General features: G+C 40.5%; 1 protein-coding gene across 1 annotated transcript in view; it reads right to left on the bottom strand.

The window, feature by feature from the left end:
- The window catches only part of col9a2 (procollagen, type IX, alpha 2), a 125,198-nt gene that overhangs the window by 59,832 nt on the left and 58,513 nt on the right, over positions 1–6,853 (bottom strand). The gene's annotated exons all lie outside the window — the stretch shown is intronic.

Raw genomic sequence — 6,853 nt, 5'->3', positions numbered from 1 at the left:
ATCCTGCAAATGTAATACAACTGCAGAAATTAGGTATTAAGCATAATGGACCGTGAGCCAGGTATTGGTGTTTTGACATGTCATGTCTATTCAAGTCGGCAGCACAGATACTTGAAAAAGAGAATAATATTTGCTTTCTGGTTATGGAAACAATATAACCAAACAGAAAATCATTCATTTTCACAAATAAATAGCTTGTCTGTGTGTCACTTCATTGAATTTATTAAGGACTTACCCAGGCTCAACTGCCTTTGATTTACTACTCTATTAGGAAACATGCAGGATCTGCTCAAGACGGTAAAGCTACTCAAAGTGATAACAGCGGTGCTACTCTGCCTGTCCGTATCTTAAATGTGTGTGTATAAATATATGATGCAATCACACCATAATCTGTGAGGAAACTACAAATATCATCACAGGAGGATGGAGAGCCAGCGGCTATGAATAAACGACGCACCAGTTGTGACGACAGACCTGAGCTGCATACTGTAAAAGAACCTATACGAATACAAACACACACATACACAAATACACTCACACACATGCTCTGCTTGCATGCAGTGACCCCCTTGCTAAACAAGTTTATTACGACCTCCAAGGGCTGGACAGGCGATAGATCACAGCGGGGGAGGCCAGGGGTGAATCCATCAAAGCGACTTTAATAAAGACCACTTGATTTGGCCTGCTGGCTCAACAGATGAAATGGCTGTGTTCAGGTCCAGTGAAGCAGACCAGACTCTGGGCCGCATTGCTTCTCTACGTGTCCCAGACCCTGTTTATTCGACAGGCTACTTATAAACAGAGGCAGAGAGCGAGAACGGTAGTAACTTTATAGTTGCTTTACAATATTGTCACTATTTGTGACTGTCTGTTATTATTATATATAGTAGTTCTCACAGTGGGGGAATCCCTGCAAAAGAAAAAATAGTCTGTTTTGCAACTTTATTTTGATTAATCTCAAAAACAGAATTTGTAAAATGACTCTTAACTAGAAATTTGACTTTTATCTCTATTAGCTCCTCATGCACAGTCCTACAGTCGAATACTTAAGCTCTTCTTTGGCAGGTCCATCACTACAAATTCATGTTGTTTGTATAAGTATTTCTCAGACCCACAAGTCATAATTTTGAATTTTACAAACATACCAAGGTTTTCAAAGATACAAAATATCCTATACAAGTACAAAAATTGCTTACAAAATTGTACAAAAACACACCTTCTGCTGTGAAGCTGTTCTAGATTGTAATTTTTTACTGTCATACGACTTTGATGCTGCAACGAAACAAGCAAATGCAGAATACACAGTGTATGCGGTAGTGTCAGTGGGGAAATTGCTATCACTAACTTCGAAGTGACATAAATGAACAGTTTGACATTTTGGGAAATGGGAAATATGAAATGCATCCTCACTTTCTAACAGAGTTAAGGAGAGGATCAGTGCTTCTCTCAAACCCAACAGCCTGCTAGGCTTTAACATCAGGCAATTTAGGGCATCTCTATTGGAAACCTAGATGTCTGTATGACTGAGGACACTAATAGGTGGACCATGAGTGGCTGATGGGGAAGTGTATGCTTGCCACAAACCGGCATGCACCGAAGCCTTGGCTCCACACACTCCCCACCTTAGGCACTGCCAAGACGACAACGGCGGGGCAGCCCACTCTGATCTCAAAATCGCTCCTCAGAAACTTCTGTCACGGAGGCTATGTCCATCTTTTTAAAGTCTATGCAAAGTGCCACTTGTACAGACCTTTTTTTGCTGAAGTTAAACATTTTGAGCTCGAACAATTCCGTCCTCATGTCAGTTCATGTTACTTGAGGTCCAGCAATTTTGTGGCTAATCACATCTTTCCGTTTTCATCCACACTCTGAACAGACCATAAAAACAACAAGTTGAAATTGTCTGGGGGCTATGAGCCTGAATATTTCTTGACAGAGTGCACTACAGTTTTTGTAGGGATTAAACAAATAAGATATAATGTCTTAAGTACTAAGCTTTAGAGGTGCTGGAAGGTTTATTTTGTTACCTGTGTAGAGAGTCATTTTTTCCAAATAAGCAATTTCAGTCAATGTTGAGAAGTAGAAATGAGGAATTAAAGATCTGCTTTCAGAATGCCCAAAATGTCCTAAAAATAAATAAAATCATATGAATAATAAATATAGTGATGTTCAGGACAAGTTGTTGTTTTGTTGCCTTTTTACCATACTGTGACAGCAACATTGATTGTAATAAATAGTATTGCCAATAAAGTTCAACTAAATTGAAAGAGACAGAGAGAAAGAGAAATGTGTTTGTGAGTGGGTGGAAGGGCAGGGGAGCAGTTGCGTGTGCACATATCCTCATATACGTTGACCCGCTATGTATATTAGCTGGTGTGAACAGAGTGTAACCTGGGCAGTTTCTGCTCCGCTGGTGCTTTAAACCTTGCCGGAGGATTTATCATCCGACCTAGCTAGACAGATAGATGCAGAAGAGGAGCGAGAAAAATGTAGAGACTGCAGGAGAGAGAGAGAGAGAGAGAAAGAAAGGAAAATAGGGGAGGCAGAGCCAAGTGCTCATAAGTCCTTGTCTCTCTCTACTTCTGCTCCAGTGTCTTTGATTCATAAGGAGTATGATGGCTGGCCAGGGCAAGGACCAGGTATGGTGTTTTGGCAGGAGGAGGAAAAGAGGGAGGGCTGGGGGCTGATTTGTAACAGTCGTCCTTGCTGTGTGGTGTACTGTGTCAGCATGCAGCCCATTTAACAGTGGTCATCGAAAAAGCAATACCGTCCGTATATCAGCCTGTCACGTGCGATACATCAGCTCCTACGTCTCTTGAGTTATTCTTTATAGAAAGAGAAAAGGCAAAGCAGCAGTTGTCATGTCATGTTTGAAAAGGTGAAGACGGGAGAGGGGGAAAAATGCCACCGCCAGCCACTTGGGGGCACTGGTGGCACAAAGAATGTCTTTTACCTTTCTCCCTTGTCAAGAGAAGTGGTCTTTCCCTCCATCACAGGTCTGGATTATATAACTCTGCATTCATTAACACATCTTTCACCATGTGCCCCCAACCCAGCAGATGGTTAACTGAAGGCTACAGAGGAATTTGGGGGGTGGGGGGCAACCTTGGAAAAATCACATTAGTATCGCTCATAAGGAAGAGCCCTTTGAATCAACCTGTGCTGTGACTTTGAAAAGGCTGAAAATAGATGTTCAATGAAGGCATTTGTTAACTTTTACTCTGCTCTATAAAGGGAAGTGAAACAAACCCTTTGCTGTCAAGAAACATAACTGTAGTCATGGATATCAAAATCATAGCTGACTGCAATATAATGAGGTATACAGCTGAATAACTTCGGCTGTCGTGTTCTGCTTGCTTTAAAATAAACACAGTAACTCTTACTGAGGGTAGAATCCAATTATCAGCAAACAACCTGACTCCAGTGGAACTGTCTGGTATTTCTGTTGTCATATCAGCTTGCAGGATATATCTACCTCTGGTTTCCTCTCTTTTCATTTCTATCTTTCTCCAAAAAAAAAAAAAAAAAAAACTCACTTTACCCCCCCTTTCATGTAAACAGTTTGCCTTCCCAGACTGAGTGATGTGTAAATAAGACATAAGGCAGGCAGACAGAGTTTAGAGGCTCTGTTGCTGTTAAGCTAAATGTTGGAATGGGCAAGACGTGGGATTTAAGTCACTTTGAATATGGCATGATCATTACAGACACGATGGTTCCAGCATCTGACTAAACAGTCGTCACACTCAGGTATTTACGCATTATGGGAGGGTACTGAGCAAAGCAGCAAAAACAAAACAAACAAAGACACATCCCAACAGTAGCTGCAACTCTGGGGACAAAAATGCATCATAAACAAAGGAGGTCAAAGAGTGGCAAGATGGTTTCATGCTAGTTGACAGGCCACAAACTCACAAAACTCACTTTGATGTGCAGAAGGATGTCTCAGATAAGAACTCAAGACTTCTCTCCCATCAGCCAAGAACTACAAGATAAAGCTCATGTGATCTACAAAAAGTGGAAAAAAGAAAAATCCTGTCACACAGCACTGACTGAGCAACATTTAAAGTTCTAAGTGTACTCTCAGATTGTTGCTGACCAAGTTCACCCAGTTATTACCACAGTCAATCCTTTTCCAAATGGATGCTTCCAGCAGCATAATGTGCCATCAGATGCATTAATGTGCCCCTGAAATATCTGCAGGAACTGCGTGATGCTGTCAAGTCAGCATGGGCCGAGACCTCAGTGGAAAGTTTCCAGCATCTAGTTGAGTCAGTGCTTTGTGGAATTCAAGGTAGTTGTAGAGACAAATATCACAAATATTAAGAAAGTAAAAAATACATTTGTCTTACTGTCAACAAATCTTATGTAAAGACCAAAACCAATATTATTTGTTTCTCCACAGCCTGTGACGGCCTGTTGTGCAATACAGCTTCAGTGTTGTCCAAAGACCATTAAAAAACACAGCACTGAGTCACATTGTTGCACTGGCTGACAAGTTACTTCATTATGATGAAGATGGGTCCTGGAGGTTATTTTGAGTCAGTTCCACATATATCATTTTGCTGCAGTACATACTCACGTGTGCATCAAATCTGCAGTTTTAAAATAGTTCTAAACAAAGGTACTATTTACTCCTGTTTGAATAACAAAATCTTACAATGCTACACTGCTTTTAGTATTTAAAGCATGAAAGTGTATATACCGCCCAAATGATGCACATCCCTTCCGTGGGAACAAACAAGCTGGGGGCACCCAAAACATTTTCTTACTTCTACAACCAAGAAAGTCAGTGATCTCTTAACCCACAAGTGTGTCTGTGTGATTTATTAGTCAAAACGGGGACAGATGCAAAATTTAAAGTAATGATTTAATAATTTATGAGGACTGACACCTTTTTCTAACTAAGAATGCACTGCCTACACAGCAATACTGAGGGCAAATAAGAGCTGCATATTTAACTGCAGGATGTCTGCAGCCATTGCAAGTAAACATTGCTACATGTAAGTTTATGGAAATGGGACCTTCTCTCTCGGGCAGTGTGTGTCTGGCCAGGTGCTCTAGTATGTGGGCAGAAAACAGACAAGCTGCTTTCTGGAGCCATCACAGCCCAGACAGTGAGAAGAGTCACCGTGGAAAAAATGTCACAGTGAGAGAACTGTTTGCTGTATCAAAACATAGTGTATAACAAGGGTGCCAAACACTGATTTAGATTTATGAGGCTGGTAATTGTTCCAGTCGGTGTACAGAATTTATATTATTAAGGCAAACTTGGGTATAATGATTTTTTTTTTCAGTAGAAACAGCTCTGATTTTTTTTTTTTTTTTTTTTGACTTTTTCAACAAATGAATATCTTCCAAATGGGGCTATTTCTGTCCCTCACTGTTCACTACCTGGCTGGACCAATCAGAGTAGGTTTCTCACCTCATAAGGCCAAATGCCAAGAGCTCTGCAATTACGGCTGTAATTGGCTTGAATTGGCCATTAGTACTCAGCTTGAGTCAGAGTCCCAAGCACACATCAACAGACAGATGCGAATTCAATCAAACAACCCCAGTCCCTCACTAATGCACTGGTTAGATTTTTTATTTTTTATTTATTTTTTGCTTTTTTTTTTTTAATTGGTGGAAAACACCTGTGGAAGTTTCAACGGTACGGGAGGGTATATTATTTTAATTGTCCGAAATGTTTGCAAATTAATGAATGGGCTTGACAATCATTATGGAGGTGTGTATCAACATGATAGGATAAATGAATATGAGACTGAATGCAGCATAATGCACAGTAATGAGAGAGACTTTTATAACTATTAGCATTTTAAATAGTTATTTAGCAATGTCATCTTTGCTAGGGCTGATTGTTTTCTTTTATTCTATTCATGTGGGCTGCCAATTGTCATTATGAGTCCCTGACACTCTTCATAACATCTAATACTTGTAATCAGTGTTGCTGGGCGTGTTGGGTGTCAGTTTGTTGATGGCAGTCAGACGTAACAGGTGTCTGGAGTTTACAACTGCCAATCATAATTGAGCAGGCTATAGGAGCTAATACTCACTTGATGCTACTACAGCGCAACTGCTCTGATTTCATTCTTTGCAGCAGACTGCTCTGATTCTAAGACTTTTCCATTGGCAGAACCTAAAGCACTGTTCACTGCTGTGTAAACCCATGTTCAAGAGTAGTTAAGATGTTTCAATGCATAGTTCAGAATATCATTCTTTGAATCTAATTCTTTCCCCACATGGTCCAAGAAGAATTTAAGAGTAGCTGCTGTTAATGGTTGGTCAAGGTAATGAGTTATCAAACTTGTAAGTAAGAGTTTTTCTAAACCAACTATTTTTAACCGTGCCATCTTGTGCTGGTGACGCCATTTGGGGGCCACAGTCTGCACAGTAGTGATCAGGGCTGAAGCCACGGTATCGAGGTCCCGCACATACACCCACCTGACTCAGTCACAGCCATCAATCATGACATTATATCCCCTTTTTATAGCATCAAATAACCAGAAAACCAGATCTGCATCATAAGAACTACCTAAATAGCCCATCTAATAAAATGTAAGGGGTGGGGTTTATGACCTATACTGCAGCCAGCCATCAGGGGGCAATCAAAATGTTTTGGCTTCACTTTCAGGGAGCTGATATGTCATTCATCTTTATATACACAGTCATTGGTCAACATGTTGTTGTTCCAACCCATGAGTACTGGACCACGCCCATCTTCAAATTCAGCCTTCATTTTAATCTCAACTACACACCTGTAAAGTTTTGTAACTGTATCTTACGCAGTTGTGATGCTATTCCAGTGACAAAATCTGTCCACAGACAGACACACTCACAAACACGAACAACTGGC

Source organism: Trachinotus anak, unplaced genomic scaffold (genome assembly GCF_046630095.1).
Source record: "Trachinotus anak isolate AG129_WGS33_773 ecotype Australia unplaced genomic scaffold, CSIRO_AGI_Tana_v1 ptg000016l, whole genome shotgun sequence".
In the NCBI taxonomy this organism is placed as follows: Eukaryota; Metazoa; Chordata; class Actinopteri; order Carangiformes; family Carangidae; genus Trachinotus; species Trachinotus anak.
This window is presented reverse-complemented; position numbering and strand designations above follow the sequence as displayed.